The sequence below is a fragment of the Phyllobates terribilis genome, unplaced genomic scaffold, assembly GCF_046119375.1.
Source record: "Phyllobates terribilis strain yellow unplaced genomic scaffold, ASM4611937v1 Scaffold_5__5_contigs__length_657084704, whole genome shotgun sequence".
NCBI classification, from domain to species: domain Eukaryota; kingdom Metazoa; phylum Chordata; class Amphibia; order Anura; family Dendrobatidae; genus Phyllobates; species Phyllobates terribilis.
In genome coordinates, this window is record NW_027362765.1 from 282,663,532 (window position 1) to 282,679,947 (window position 16,416).

A 16,416-nucleotide genomic window follows, 5' to 3' on the forward strand; every position below is an offset into this window, starting at 1 on the left:
CTGCCTCCCGACTCCCAACTCGGAAGGACCTGAGTCTGCTGGGGTATCCACCGACCCCTACCCGGATTGGTCCGCCCTTCTTGAGGACCTGCAGCAGCCCCTGCTGTCACCGCTGCCCGCACCTACAGTCACCTGGCCGGCGGCTGAAGAGTGGGCCTGGGACAACCAGGGGGGGGACCTGATGGGCTTCCCCCAGGAGACCCAGGCTGAAGCGCGTAGGAGGAGCGATCTGTGTCGCCAGTAGATCCTCCAGCTCGATCGGGAGCAACGACAGAGGGAGATTCGCTGCGAGCGCCTCGAGGTGCGCGCCAAGACTGCAAAGTCCAGGGCCCGCCAGGAATAGGCAACCCGTCCGAGTCCCCGTGTGGAGGGGCAAATCGTCCGCTTCCACCATGAGGCGGGATGGGGCTTCATCAGGAGTCCCCAGTATGAGCAAGACGTCTTCGTCAGCCGGCGGGACGTCGAGCAGCTGCTGAAGAAGGGACACCCTGGCCGGAATCTCTTCCCGGGTGACTTTGTGTCATACACCCGGCACCACGGGGTGCGGGGGTGGTACACCCTGGATGCCCACAAAGTGTCCAGGAGTGATGCTCCCTCGCGCTCGGCAATGGACGACCGGTCAGTCTCCGTAGGGAGGAATGAGCCTTTTCCCCGGTGGGGACCTGAGTATTAAGCAGCCCCGGTGGTTGTAACCAGTTTAAAGTTATGATGTTTACTGTATGTTTTATCATGTTTTTCCTCCCGGTTTCTTCAGTCATTCGACCCTGCGGACTTGCAGTAGGCAGACTCTTTAATTGTATACAGTTTGCATCTCTTTAGGTGCTCCTTATTGGTTTTATGTAAAACCGCGGCTATTTCTACCTCAGACCTCAGAAGAAAAACCTGTCTGGAGTGGCTCTCCTGGAGGTCCAACTCGGGATCTTCATGCCCTGCAGCCACCCCAGGGCCTACGTTGGGGGTTTGGGACAGGTCCCTCACAAGTTTGAACTGACTTTTCTTCCTTGCACTTTAACCCGTCTGCCTAATCATAATGTCTCTTGATGGTTTTATACTTTTATACTTTATAATATGTGCAGTTTGTAACATTAAAGGATAAGTGCCTCCCATATTGGGAAGATTGTTTACTGTTAACAAAAATATAAAAAGACTGTACCAGGTTTTACTCTCTTTGCAGCCCGCAGACGTGCTGTGTTTCACCAGGGGGGAATGTGGCACCCCTGAGGGTTCGGTCGCCACAAAGATGCTGCACCTCTTCAATGGGGTGTGGTATCCCTCCTTCGAGGTAAGAACGGTGCAATGGTCAGGACCCCACCTCCACATCCAACACCACACTTCTCCCACGAGAGGGGGCTAATAGGCACTAGTGTGCTGCCCCTCCCAGGAAAATGGGAGACTGGGGAACCAAAAGATAGGGGGAACCATGTAGAGGGTGAGGGTGGAGGACGCACATTTAGTTTACACTTAATATTTCATATCTAATAACAGCCATCTTGGGCTCATGGTCTTTTCATTGTGATCTACATCCCTGACCGTGGCTTCTGGGTGAACCTGCAGTGGATGGATACACTGTCCTCGTACTCTGGCCTTGAGTCGAGGGGCGTGTTGGAGTTAACTGATGTCTCAACCCGGTCAAGGTCCATACCCAAGAAGGCCTGGAGCTTAGGAGTGTAGCTCCATCGCAAAAGGATCCCAGGGGGATGCAGACGGAGCGGTATACGCCACCTGTCCTCGCTTTCTGGCCTAGTCAGAGGGATTCCGGCTGCAAGAGGATTACCGGCCCCCATCACCTGACTTTGCTACTCTAATTCCTAGTCCGGGAAGTCCGGCAGGCCCAGAGGACCCCACCGGGTAACGAAAGAAGCGGAGTTGCCACCTGTACCCTTATTCTGAGCGTAGTCCAGAGGGAGACCCGGCCTATCTACACACACACAGACAGGAGTGGTGGCAGTCTGAAGTCTAGGAGCACTCTTGTGCGGGGCCCTGATTTAAGCACTGGAATTACCCGGAGGTTGTCGGACCCCCGTTCCTGGTGACCTCAGAACTCTGTGGGGTGCAGGGAGAAGCCTTGCAGCTGCACGTTTTACCTTGAGTAAAAAAACTCTGCAAGTCTACCCCTATGGCCTCTGGACTCTTTATTTCTGCACTACACCGCACCGCGCAGCACCAGACCTCCTTCACTATGACTCCCTCCATCCTTCTCTCTGCCCTGAGGCCCTGCTCTGCCTGTGGGGAGTAGTATCAATGTCGGCTGCCACAACATCCCACCTCAGAGGACTGCAGCAGCGCTGGTGGTCTTCACCAGGTACCACAGGTGGCGTAGTCGATAGCAACCACTCAACCCTGATAGCCCTTTACATCTTTTTTTAATGCGACGGCCCTGGGCATGGAACGGGTCCAGGCCATGGCTGCAACCCACCAAACATCTGACCCGGCTCCGAGTAAAACCCCCATCTTCCCAGGGCAGGGCTGCGAGCGTCACACTCAAGCTCTGCATCCCTACTTTAGATCATTGGACTGTTTTTCAAAAAGAATATTGTTAGAACAGATTCTTTTGTCTCTTAAAAATTGGCCTGTGGGTATATTATTGATGACATATCTAGGATGTGCTGATTTGGCATGCAGGATGGAATTAACTGATGTTTCCTTTCTATGAAGACCAGATTGTAGAATTCTACTTTCATCAATTTGGAAGAGGACATCCAAGAAGCCAATACTCGTCTGTCCAATTTTATGTGTCAACTTTATGTTTTTGTTGTTGAAATTCAGAGCCTTCATAAAAATATCCAAACCTTCTAAACTACACTGCCAAATAAAAATAATATTTATGTACTTAGCCCATACATGCACTTTTTCTGACATAGATGTAGAATCTCTCAGGAAGACTTGTCTCTCCCACAGTCCTAGGAAAAATTTGGTACAGGCTCGTACCTGGAACTGGAGGTAGAGGGTTTTCCTCAAAAAGAAAAAAATATGAGTAAGGATGAACTCAATTAATTGTAGAATAAGTTGAACCAACTTTCCTCTTGAGATTGGACATAGGAAGAAAGAAACTCACTTCTTATAGGCCATTTTTGTGACTAATCTAAGTATTATCCTGATTAAGATGAAGGTCTTCCATTTTTCTCAGGATGTCTTTTGTGTCTCTGAGGTAAGATGGGAGAGTTTCCACAAGTGATTGAAGATAATGATTAATATATTTGCAGAGTGGTTGGCACATGTTGTCAATACCAGAAACGATATATTGTACTGATGGTAGAATAGAGGTTTTATGAATTTTTGGCAGCATGTGCAAGGTGGAATGGTTGATTGAACAACAAATAACAACTCTAGTTCCTTCTATGAGATAATAACATTATTCACGAAGGGCTATCCTCTCGAGTTTAGTACAATTGTCATTTTTAATAGGTGTAGGAATCTGTTAGAGTACAATTAGCGTGGATACCTAAGTTACTGCAATGTACTGCACATGGAGTAAGCAACATAGCGAATCAGAAGAAATATACTATATTTCTAATTGAAGTTATTTGCTACTATTATTATTATTATTAAATTTACTAGATATTGGATAGGTTCTTGGAGATGGGAATACTCCTTTAAAGCTTACTTCTCACCAGTTTAAAAATGCACAGTTCTTGCTCGTATTTTAAGTCAACTTTCTGTGCTGTGACATCAATCTTGAGTATTAAACCTAAAGCCAACCATACACATTAGATGGATGTAAGCCTACTGATTGGCCTGCCTGCAGCTATCTTGCTCAGCCCTCTCATAGACAAGAGCACCCGTCTTGGCAGAGATAGATAGATAGATAGATAGATAGATAGATAGATAGATAGATAAATAAATAGAGGGATGTATAGATAGATAGATAGATAGATAGATAGATAGAGATGTATAGATAGATAGATAGATAGATAATCAGATGATTGAGTATGCTATAGCTTGGTACATACAGACTAAGATTGGGAGATAGATCAAAGGTAAATATGAAATATTCTATTTGCCTGATATTTTTACCTGAATATTTCAGTTTGATTTTTCACAAATTTGAGAGTGCTAGAGATTTTATTCACTAACACTACTACATCGATCATCTCTCATTTTTCGCTCTACATTTACACTTTGTATCACTTTCATATTCATTTAGCGCAGAATCTTTGTTACATATCATGCAAGTTTATTACACTTAGATATGTCTTATAGGCACTTTTACTTCTTGTCGTTTATACTCACTCCTACATTACACTCAGGCCAAATACATTTACTATAAAATCAGTGAACATTATTAATTTCCTCTGTCACTGATAGGAGTTCTAGCCATCAATTTTAGACTGACTCTATAATTCAATGAGCAGTCCTGTGGCTAAGTTGCATTTTCTTTGCTTTTATTTCTAGTACAATTATGTTTCTAAGAAAACTTCACTAAACAATGAATTGGCTCTGTCAGTAAAAGAAATGTGTGAAAGTGACAAGAGACAATTATATTAAGTAAACCAGAAAAAAAATATTATTAGAATATAAAAGTTAAGAATTCCACATGTCATAGGCCCGATTTCCAATATGGTAAAAATAGTTGTCTCCTGTACATTCTTGTAATATAACTCAGTACCTAATGAGTGGTCAGCTTGTAATATGCCCCTTTAAATCTTTAATAGGATGAAATTGGTTCCTCACTCAGCAATGATGTAGACATTTAGGAACACACAGATGACAGTTCAACAACTTTACTCACAGGGAGGAAACAAGCTTAATGGTTATGTCGTATTATATGAGGCAACAAGCTTGGTGGTTTCAATGGTCTCAAAAGAAGCTTGAACAGAGGTAGTCAATTGTCATAAACAGCAGAAGGCTGACATATGAACAGTCTGCTACCAAAACCAATCTCAATGCAGCTTAGAACACACTCAGAAATCTTATGAGCCCTTCTCTCAGTCATGTCTCTTGGCAGAAATTTCCAACAGTAGCTGGTCTGGCACTTTGCACACACTTGGGGCCTACCTATTTCTCTTACTATATCATAGTCCCTCATATTCAGTTACTAATTCCTCTCAGATGTGGCAATCCTTTTCACAATTGTGCATAAGCTTTCAGACTCATTTTCTTCTCCCTGACTGACAGATGTTAAATGGGTTGTCCACTACTAGGAGAACCTTTTCTCAATCTCAATCAGCTGCAGTGATCACTTTCTTTTGATTACTTACACTTCCAAAGGAGGGGACAGTGATGTCAGCACTGATTGCATACTGGGTTCACATGACATAACAACCTCACGTGAGCCCCAGAAATGCAAATGCCGACACCACTGGAATGGTGCCAACACAGGAGGTGAGTGTAGGTGTTTTTATTTTGACGGGAGAAAACATTCAAGTTGAGAAGGCGTTGTCCTAGTAGTGGACAACCCCTTTAATTTTTTGCCTTAATGTTGCACACTTGTCTTGGCTAGGCTGAGATTTACTCCCTTCTCCTATGGCTGCCATCCTTTCATGTGTTCCATGTTAGGTGTTACAAATTTTCCAACATTTTTTGGGGACATCATCTCCCCACACTTCTTAAAGACCAGTCAAAGATATACCCATGTCTTAGTGTTGAGACTCTAGGGTTCAGTTGTTGTTGGAACTGCTCCAGTTCACACTGTGCAGTCATCTTGCAATAATCTTGTGATTCCTGCATAACTTCAGTCCTGCCAGTTAACACTCTGCTAGCCACTTTCTGGATAATCATAACGAAGTGTTATTGGACTCTGTTCATCTAGCAAAACTCTTATGACTACTGCATACCTTTAGTCCTGTTGGTTAACACTCTGCTTCCTTCCTCCAGGTTAACCAATAAATTGTAGTACATCACGGACTGTAATTTGTCAGTGTTCATATTGTGGATTCATCTTTGCAAAACTCCTGTGGTTCTAATGCCTGACACTGTGTGCTGTTGTGGAATTGCCATTTACTTTTACATCAACACTTCTGGTTCTGTGGTTTCCAGTGTGTCCAAATCCTTGCTGTTCCCCTTGCCCCCTGCCAGCCCTTGTCCATGTGTCCACCCTCACCCGCAGTTTCATGAATCCACCTTATCAGGTGAGCTTAACACTCAACCGACATCTTTCTCATATCTCTAAATATTGGTGCACTCTATGTTTACAAGAAAAAGTCTTCTCTTTTCCCCTGTGGTGACAATCATTTTCTTCTACCTCTTTCACCTGAGACAAACTATGACTGTAGCTTAGACTTGAGATTTGTACTTTCCCTTCTGAGTCCTTCACTTAGCTAAGGGTAAGCTTATTGCTATAGTGAGCGCTACTCACCCTCACTTGCTTTCTAGCTATGGTGTAGACATTTCTCTGCTGCATAATCGCTACATTACATCCAGCAATTAATAAGCAATGCACATAAATATATAATAGCATTAATAAACCAAATACATAAGCATATATCAGTATCCAGCAATGAATAAACCCTACACATAAATATATTAACAATAAGAAACCAATTACAAAATTATTCACCAGCATTAAGCAAAGAATAAACTTAATGCATAAATCAAACATGTCAAACTCTGGCCTGCATGGTGAGTATATTTGGCCCGCTATGCCAGTCGGGGCAATTATTCTGTATGGAGCACTATGTGGTGCCATTATACTGTATGGAGCACTATGTGGGGCCATTATTCTGTATGGAGCACTGTGTGTGGCCATTATACTGTATAGAGCACTATGTTTGGCCATTATACTGTATGGAGGTTGGCCCTCGACTTTGTCCAAGCTTTTAATTTTGGCCCTTTGTGTATTTTGAGTTTGACATCCCTGACATAAATAAACATCAGTATGAAGAATCATGGGCAGCATGTAATATACACTGACTTTATCATTTTAGTCAGTGACATTTTAATCTGAAGAAGTGTTGTGGCATTTCATAGAAAATCACAAATTTAAAAGCCAGCTGGCGGCTATATGTTTCAGACGACTAATAGTCTAAGAGGCTGGTCCTCAGTGGATTCCCTCTGCCTACTTCCTTTAGCTGAGAGGTCTCTCTCTATAAACACACATATCTAGAGGCCTGTCACTCAAATGGATAGCGGCAGGGAGCAGCCGCCAAAGGACCAATCTTTTAGACTAGTCCAGTAAGACGCATAGTCTCTGGTCAGCTATTAAAGTATGTTTTTCTCTGGGATGCATCAGCATTTCAGGGTTAAACATGCCTAGCTCAAATTATACTGCTAGTATCTGATATATGTAGTCTGGGAGGGTTTCTTGCTCCAAGTACTACCTGTCAAGTTCCCTTTAAGCTTTCTTAAAAACTATCATTCTCGGCAGCATATCATTGTTTCTAAGAAGCCCCTGTGATGCCGAAAAAATGGCCGTCTATTCACACAGAATGACCTATAACTGATCGTACTGTACACATCCAAGCTATTAAACGACTTCTGATCAGCAAACATAAAGGTCATTTAATGGCTGCCATTTGCAAGCGTAAAACCACATTTATCCTAGCTAAGTTCTAGCTAAGGGACTGTATGATTACTTACTGCACATCATGGTTATCATCTCAGAGGGATGGGGGAGAAGGAAGGAAGGGGGTGGCTTAGTAAAATGGTAACTACGATATGCAGTAAATTATCATCCATCATCATATGTTCTTAGTCACCAACCCTCCCCAGATAGTATCCCTGGCATGAGCTGCATTTAATAATTTAATAAGTTTACTATTATTGTGAGAGTATTAAAGGATTTGTCCATGCTTGGAACAAATGTTTGCAGCCATTATCAATTGTTTGAATACATTTGTTCCAATCTTGGACAACCCCTTTAATAATTTTACATTAATAAACCACTTGTTAGATCATTAGATGCACTGAAGCTCTTGCCTGGATTACTGTCTGGCTTGGGGGCTTGTTATACAAGCAGCCTGCGGCTTATAATAGGAACCAGGCTGTAAGTACCATATAATAAGAGATCCCACTCCCTAATGCCCCCAACAGACAGCAACCATGACATGAGTTGGATATAATCTCACAACCTAAGCACCAGGCAATTAGTATAATAAGCCCCCTGTCGACCCTACAGTAATCATAATAAACCTAATATTTCCTGCCACCACATTCCTTCGAACACATAGAAGAAGTTCAGGCAGATAAAACATCTGATCCTTTATGTCATATATACTTTAATCACTGCTGCTGTTTTGGTTAATTGTTGTAGCTAAAGTACAGGCACATGTGGGAGAGTGCAAACCAAAAGATTATTCATATTTCCGACAAAAATTGAAAATTTTGGTAAACTAAATTGCATCACAATATCCCAAGAATTTTGGTTTGATAATTTACTACAATTTTGCCCATTGTGCTCGAGCCTTATGAAGGGGCTAGACAAATGGGTAAGTGTTGACTCTGCATGGTCTAGAGAGGGTTCTACTGCTCAGACATGATGTCAGCAGCTGTCTGTCCTGTAAAAACTTCATTTAGCAGGTAACACAGCTTGTCCTAGTAAACTGCCAATTTACCTACACCAAAAGATCATTAACAATTTCAACAAGAATTTAAACTTTTTAAAGGTTTCATTAAATAGGATCAACCTTCTTCATCCGTCTACATGGTCATACAGGTCATAGAAGGTTGAATAAAAAGGAGACCTTAATGTCTGTAATCTGATGTCTGATTCCACATTTTTCTATGTAAATGAGCCATTAAGATCTTTGGGCCAGACACAGATCTCCTTGAGTCTCTGCCTCCAGAGCTTTTTTAAATGAAAGGGGGCATTACCAGTGAGAGACATGTAATGACCGACTGTCTACTCTTCTGATATCATTGCAGAGCTGTTTTTAATTACAAAGTTCCTGGTGTAGAGCAAACGTAAGTGTGATTACATACACTTCGTCTGCTTTCATGTCACAAGGGAAGAGGAAGTCCAGCAAAGCCAACAGCACTGTGAGTAAAGCTGCTAGAAGTGCTTGTAATGAGTCAAAGTTCAGTGAGGGGTGCAGACAGTCTGTCACTGTATGTCTCACACAGGAAAGTCTGCTTTCCTGATCTCAATGCAGAGTTGTGCCAGATTAAAAGTAACACTTCTTCAGCTTGCATCTTGCAGGCAGTTAGTGTGAGGGAAGGGGAGTATACCTGAGCTGACAGCACTGTGATAGGACACCAACAACTGCAGATGTGTTTGTAAGGAGACAAAGTTCTGCTGTACTGCCCTGTACAATATAGGTCGTTAATCATCAATTTTGTTGAATTTGGACAAGTGGAAGTTCAGTTTTGAAACAAGTGGATAACTGGTCCCATGTTTTTGCACAAATAATGGGCTAACTGATGATGAAGTGAAGGGAGTGGAGGAAGCGTACAGAAAACAGAAGATGAGGATGATAATTGGGCTGATAGCAAGGACAAGGCACTACTTCTGCATGTGAACTGTTACCAAAAAGCTGGTCAAGAGGAGAAGGACAAGCTTCAGCCTCCCTCATCTTGTTGATCAATATGCATTGACATAGTTTCTAGTTGATGTAGGCCAGAATGTACTTAACCTATATTCCATCATTGCCTGCACACTGCAACAGGTTGGTCTTCTGGCAATCTGGGAAATAATTGCCATGGCCAAGATATCGGCAAATATAGCTCAACTCCACCATGACCCTCCTTCTGAATATTATTCAGAATTTGTACCCTACTATTCATCTGTCTCCACACCCTGCATGCACACGATAACTGCACTCGATACTTGAGTATTGCTGTTAGGAGGGCGGTTGCAGACAACTTTATTATAATGGAACGCAACCGACCCCGGGGTCCGCGATGCAGCCTGGTGGACTGCTGCCGAACACTTTCCGGGTGAAAAGGAAAGCAACCAACTTAAATGATAAACCCTTCCGTGTTACTGCACACTGGAACGGGTATAGCAATACGCACTATCTCTGTTAGTTTTTCTCTGCCTATCTCTCGTGCTGCTATCTGTAGTCCTGTTACAGCACAGGGACTACAATGGCGGCGCTAGGATGCGTGTGTGACTACGCCGACGGGTACACGTGCCTCCAGCCGGCGTGCTACCGGACTGCAGGGTATTACTCCACGTGGCTGACAGGCGATAGCCGTGGACAGGGCGTCTGCAGGCTGCTCGGGGTGTTAGGCGACCCCTATGGCAGAGCCAGACAGCAAGATGGAGCTACCTGCCTATTTCCACTAGCCTGCCTATTTCCACTACACCTGCCTATGGAAGCTACGTGGAACACAGTTGCCCACACATCAGCATCACTGCTCAATGATCAGACCGCGCTGCCATGTTTGTGGGCGGGCCTTTTAAAGACTAAGCCGTGCCCACCGACGCATCATTGGTGACGCCACCCGTGGACCAATCAGGCGGTGCCAGGTCACCGGGTCAGGTGGGTGCCAAACCACCAATCACGATCCGCCAGGTCACGGGCATGCTCAGTGCGGCGAATCCTGGATTTTGACTCCAAAAGCCCTGTCTCCCTCCGCAACCTATGCTTAACATTGCTAGGCACAAATACCAAGGAGACAATCTGTTCATCTCGTGGACCAGCTAGACGTTGAGGCTGATGATGATGCTGAGCAGCATCAGCCCTGGCTGGACTGAAATGGGAGACAACAGAAATCTCTGGACCCATTTCAAATCCAGCAACAGACCGACACCTAACATTATCCCCTCTTCTAACATCTCCCTCCACTTAACGCTCATTTTCCTCCATTAGCAGGGGAGCATGAATGTGGTCCACCGGGTCACAGAGAGGATTCACAGAACCGTGACCCCTCCAGTGTACAGGGTACCCTTTTTTAAAGCGGGGGGGCAAACTTAGCAGACTCCCCGCGCACTTAGGAATTGCTAGCCGTGAGCCACACTCTGTCGCCCGGATATGATACGGGGGCAGGACGACGAGAAGTGACAACCGACTCTCCATGTGTGGAGTCCGTCACGGGTGACAGATGGAGAAGACCAACCGGACTTTGGCGGAAAGATTTATCTCTCGCACTGACGGGACATGCGAGAACAAAGTCCTTGACATCCTGGCACCACCGGGGCCACCAATAGGACCGTTGAAGGGTTGAAGGGACTTAGTGGTATGTTTGACCCCCAGATGAGCTCCGAGCTTAGGGGCATGAGCACAGGAGAGCACCATATTCTTTAGATTAGGGGAAACAAACGTCCTCCCCGACGCAACCTGGCTAGAGGACACTGCAGCCACTCTCTCTACCTATGAGTTCTTTTCGACATAGTCTGACAAGACCCGTGTCCTGGGAACAGACAAAGAATCTGTACCAGAAGCCACAACGGTAGAGGGATCAGATACTACCCTCCAGGTGGCTGTGACCATACACTGAGACACACAATTCTCACTCCAGGAAGAAATTCTCCCCGTATTCCAGTCAATATGTGGAGTATGACAACGTAGCCAGGGGAGACCCAATAACACCTCGTCTAATCCACCAGGAATAATAAGAAAAGAGATGACCTCCCTGTGGCCCTGAAGAAATGACATGGTGAGGGGAATCGACTGGTGGGTGATTTGCGCGTCCAGGAGTGAACCACTGACAACACTAATGTTCATTGGTCTTGACAGTAACTCTACACGGATGGCATGCCTCTGGGCAAACGTAGATGATAAAAAATTGCCATCAGAGTCCACCCCCGCCTTGGCAGTAACTGCATATGTACAAAAGGACAATGTCACATTATATAATAATTTGGAGGGAGAAGCCCCCGAATCTAACACACCTCCTCCAACGGTGGTAAGACCTACTTGTTTTCCCGACTGCTTGGAACCCTTATTAACGGGGTCCTCCAAGAGATGTGCAGGTCGGGAACGAGAGGGACTAGACTCCATCCGGGATATATCCATGGCCTCAGGCTCCGGGTCAGGAGTCGCGGGTTTGGAAACGGGTCTAGAGAAGGATGATGCCAACCGACACTGGGGTCTGGGAACCTCCAGTTCTAATTTGTGTTCAGCATGACGCAAATCAATTTGGTTAGCAAGAGAGATTAACTCCTCCAAGGAGGTTGGAATCTCTCTGGTAGATAGAGCATTTTTAATATGCCCAGCCAGACCCTTCCAGAACACCGGGATAAGCGACCGCTCAGACCAATCCAGTTCAGCCGCAAGGGTTCTAAACTGGATGGCATACTGGCTGGCGGTGGCCGAACCCTGGATCAACGCAAGGAGCTTAACAGCCGTATCATGCGTGACCTGAGGACCTAGGAATACACTTTTTAGAGTCTTAAGGAAAAGACCCGCATTTGCTACAAACGGATCATTCCGCTCCCATAGAGGAGTAGCCCACTCCAGAGCCCTGTGGGAGAGTAATGAGATGACATAACCCACTTTGGCTCTTTCGGAGGGGAACCGTGCCTCCATCATCTCCAATTGAATGGAGCATAAATTAATAAAACCCCTGCAGGATTTACTGTCTCCAGAAAATTTTTCCGGGAGAGCGAAACGGGGTAATGGGGCAGTTGCAGCTGTTGCAGCATTTATCGCAGCCGAGTTAACCAGATTGGCTGCTAGCGAAGCCGCCTGGGTAGCTACTGCAGTGATATCAGCGACTGGAGCTTGTTCCAGAGACTTAAGTCTGGTCTCCAGTTGCTGTATGTAACGCTGCAGTTGCTGGTTGTCGGCCATGTTCGGCAAGACCCTGGCGCTCTGATACTGCTAGGAGGGCGGTTGCAGACTTTATTATAATGGAACGCAACCGCCCCCGGGGTCCGCGATGCAGCCTGGTGGACTGCTGCCGAACACTTTCCGGGTGAAAAGGAAAGCAACCAACTTAAATGATAAACCCTTCCGTGTTACTGCACACTGGAACGGGTATAGCAATACGCACTATCTCCGTTAGCAGCACGAGAGATAGGCAGAGAAAAACTATCTGTAGTCCTGTTACAGCACAGGGACTACAATGGCAGCGCTGGGATGCATGTGTGACTACGCCGATGGGTACACGTGCCTCCAGCCGGCGTGCTACCGGACTGCACGGTATTACTCCACGTGGCTGACAGGCGATAGCCGTGGACATGGCGTCAGCAGGCTGCTCGGGGTGTTAGGCGACCCCTATGGCAGAGCCAGACTGCAAGACGGAGCTACCTGCCTATTTCCACTACACCTGCCTTTGGAAGCTACGTGGAATAAAGTCGTCCACACATCAGCATCATTTGCACAATGATCAGAGCGCGCCGCCATGTTTGGGCGGGCCTTTTAAAGACTAAGCCGTGCCCACCAACGCGCCATTGGTGACGCCACCCGTTGACCAATCAGGCGGTGCCAGGTTACCGGGTCAGGTGGGTGCCAAACCACCAATCACAATCCGCCAGGTCACGGGCATGCTCAGTGCGGCGAATCCTGGACAGACTCCAAAAGCCCTGTCTCCCTCCGCAACCTATGCTTAACATTGCTAGGCACAAATACCAAGGAGACAATCTGTACATCTCGTGGACCAGCTAGACGTTGGGGCTGACGATGAGGCTGAGCAGCATCAGCCCTGGCTGGACTGAAATGGAAGACCACAGAAGTCTCTGGACCCATTTCAAATCCAGCAACAGACCGGTGACTAACAATTGCACTTAAACATACGGGCTGATAACCGGATCATGCAGCTTTATATGAATAACCCTATTTGTTATAATTGCCAGACCTGAAATAACAAGCACTTTTCACCTATTGTGTCCCCCCATTTCCTTGTAGAATGTAGGCTTACGAGCAGGGACCTCACTCCTAATGAAACTGTATTGAATTTATTGTATTTTCATGTCCCCACTTAATTGTAAAGTGCTGCGGAATATGTTGGCATTATATAAATAAAAATTATTATTATTATTATGACCACCACTACAGTTTTCAGACACTGTTGAGCCTCCTCCACTTACAGCACATGTGACATTACTTGCTCCACAGCTAACCAAAGAACAAACATATTTTGACCCAAAAGGTCTTTTAGCTGTATCTCACCTGCATTGTGTATTGCTGAAACCAACACCCTAATCCTCTGATGACTTCACCTACTCGGCACCCCCATCTGGATTCTATGACTTGTCAACCACAGAAGAATCATAATCATAGTCCCTGATTCAGCTGACAGTTTTTTCTATGTTGGAAATGGCTTGAGTTGTATGCTCCTTTGCCTGATTCTTCCTCAGGATTTACCATGGTTCAAAGCACCATGGTTTTTACAACCAGAAACACTGGTGTTAGAAATAAAGGCCTATGTCATCTGACAGGTCAATTGTGACCTGAGTTTGCTATTACTACTGCTGGGATGGATGACGCCAGAAGTTGTGGTGGTGCTGCTAGCAGCTCCCACATGTTTTGCTGTGGTATATATTTTTTACTCTCACAGTACAATGTTCGTTGCCAGTGCCATGTTTTGGTTTTACATACTGTACATTTAGGACACAAGTAAAATAATTACACTGAAAAGCAAAAGGGTAACAATGTTTTGATATTTTGACTTTCAGGCTCCATATCTCACCATCCACTACTGCTTCGAATGTGACACTACCATCATTTTATAGACAATCATCTTGGCTATCGCATACATACATTTGACTTGCAATTATTTAGCATATGATTATTAGGTATGCATATTCTTGTCATGTCTCTGCATTGTTACTGTTTTGTTATTGAGGGAAAGAGAATGGGATTATGGATCATATCCAGCTTCTGCAGCTTCAGCAGACCCCCACATGCGAACACATTTCTATTGTTTAACCAAACTTTTATTCATATGGTCCTGGGTCAAGTTTGTAGTATGGCCTCGGTTGTAATAATAAAATTGCTGGTCTGTAACTGGACCATTGGCTAATTTAGGAGCGAGCACCTTGCATTTTAAATAACTTGTTTCTGCCAACTACCCGCCTTCTTGTAGAGTCAATCATGTGGATGGCAGATTTAAAGCAATGTTATTTGGCTGATGTTATAATTTCCCTTGCAGGTCTTTTTTCTTTAACATTTGTTTTAATTGTCTACTTTAGATAGCATACACCCCCTGTCCACTGTTGCCACATGTTGCTGCTCGTCGTGAAGCTATATGTACCAACCTAGCATTTTTTTTTGTTTTCTTAAATTACGTTTTAGTTGAGTGAAGGGAGAGGATCATTAATAAATAAAAACAATAATTAAATAATAAATAAAAGAAAAAGAAAAAGAACAATAGAAGTTTGGAGGCTTGCTGATTTTGTATTTAAGAGCAAAATTCAGATACTGCATTTTTTGGACTATATAGATGCACCGGACCATAAGACACACCTAGGTTTTAGAGGAGGAAAATAGAAAAAAAAATGTAAGCAAAAAAGTGGTCATGATGCCCTGTTAAGGGGGAGGGGGTCTGCTACTTACACTGTTATAAGGGTAATGTCTTTCAAATCTATTAATATCCCCCATCCAGGTATATATGGCCCCCCCATCCTGATATGCATGGACCCCAATCCACCATCCTGGTATGCATGGCACCCTTCATCCTGGTATGTATGGACCCCTCACACCCATCCTGGTATGTATGGCATCTTCATCCCTCTTCCTGGTATGTATGGCCCCCTCACATCCATCCTGGTATGTATGGAACCTTCATTACTCTTGCTGGTATGTATGACACCTTCATTCCTCTTCCTGTTATGTATGGCACTCTTCATCCCTGTATGCATGCCCCCCTCATACAGGTATGTATGGCACCCTTCATCCCTGTATGTATGGCCCCCTTTATCCCTGTATGTATGGCCCCCTTCATCCCTGCATGTATGGCTCCCTTCATCCCAGTATGTATGGCTCCCTTCATCCCGGTATGTATGGCCCCCTTCATCCCGGTATGCATGGTCTCCCTCATCCCTCTTCCTGGTATGTATGGCACCCTTCATCCTGGTATGTATGGCCCCCCTCAAACCCATCCTGTTATGTATGGTACCTTCATCCCTCTTCCTGGTATATATGGCACCTTCATTCCTCTTCCTGGTATGTATGGCTCCCCTCACACCCATCCTGGTATGTATGGCACCTTCATCCCTCTTCCTGGTATGTATGGCACTCTTCATCCCTGTATATATGGCCTCCCTCATCTCTCTTCCTGGTATGTATTGCACCCTTCATCCTGGTATGTATGGACCCCTACAGGGATGGTCACTGCTCCCCACGCACACAGTACTGGAGTGGGCAGCAGTGACTATTCTGGCACAGAGTGGGACGCAGTGCTGGAGGAGAGAGGAGGTGAGTATAATTTTTTTTTTTCTGTGCAGCGTGACACAGTGTAGGCTGCAGCAGGCGGCTCCTGCCTCCTGTGCCCCACTACTCCGCCGCTGTCACTTCCCCCACATCACCCATCACCCACAGCCACAGTATTTATGTATATTGGACTATAAGACACACCCCCCACTTTCCTCCAAAATTTTGGAGGAAAAAAGTGCGTCTTATAGTCCGAAAAATACGGTAAGTGTATAGTTAAACA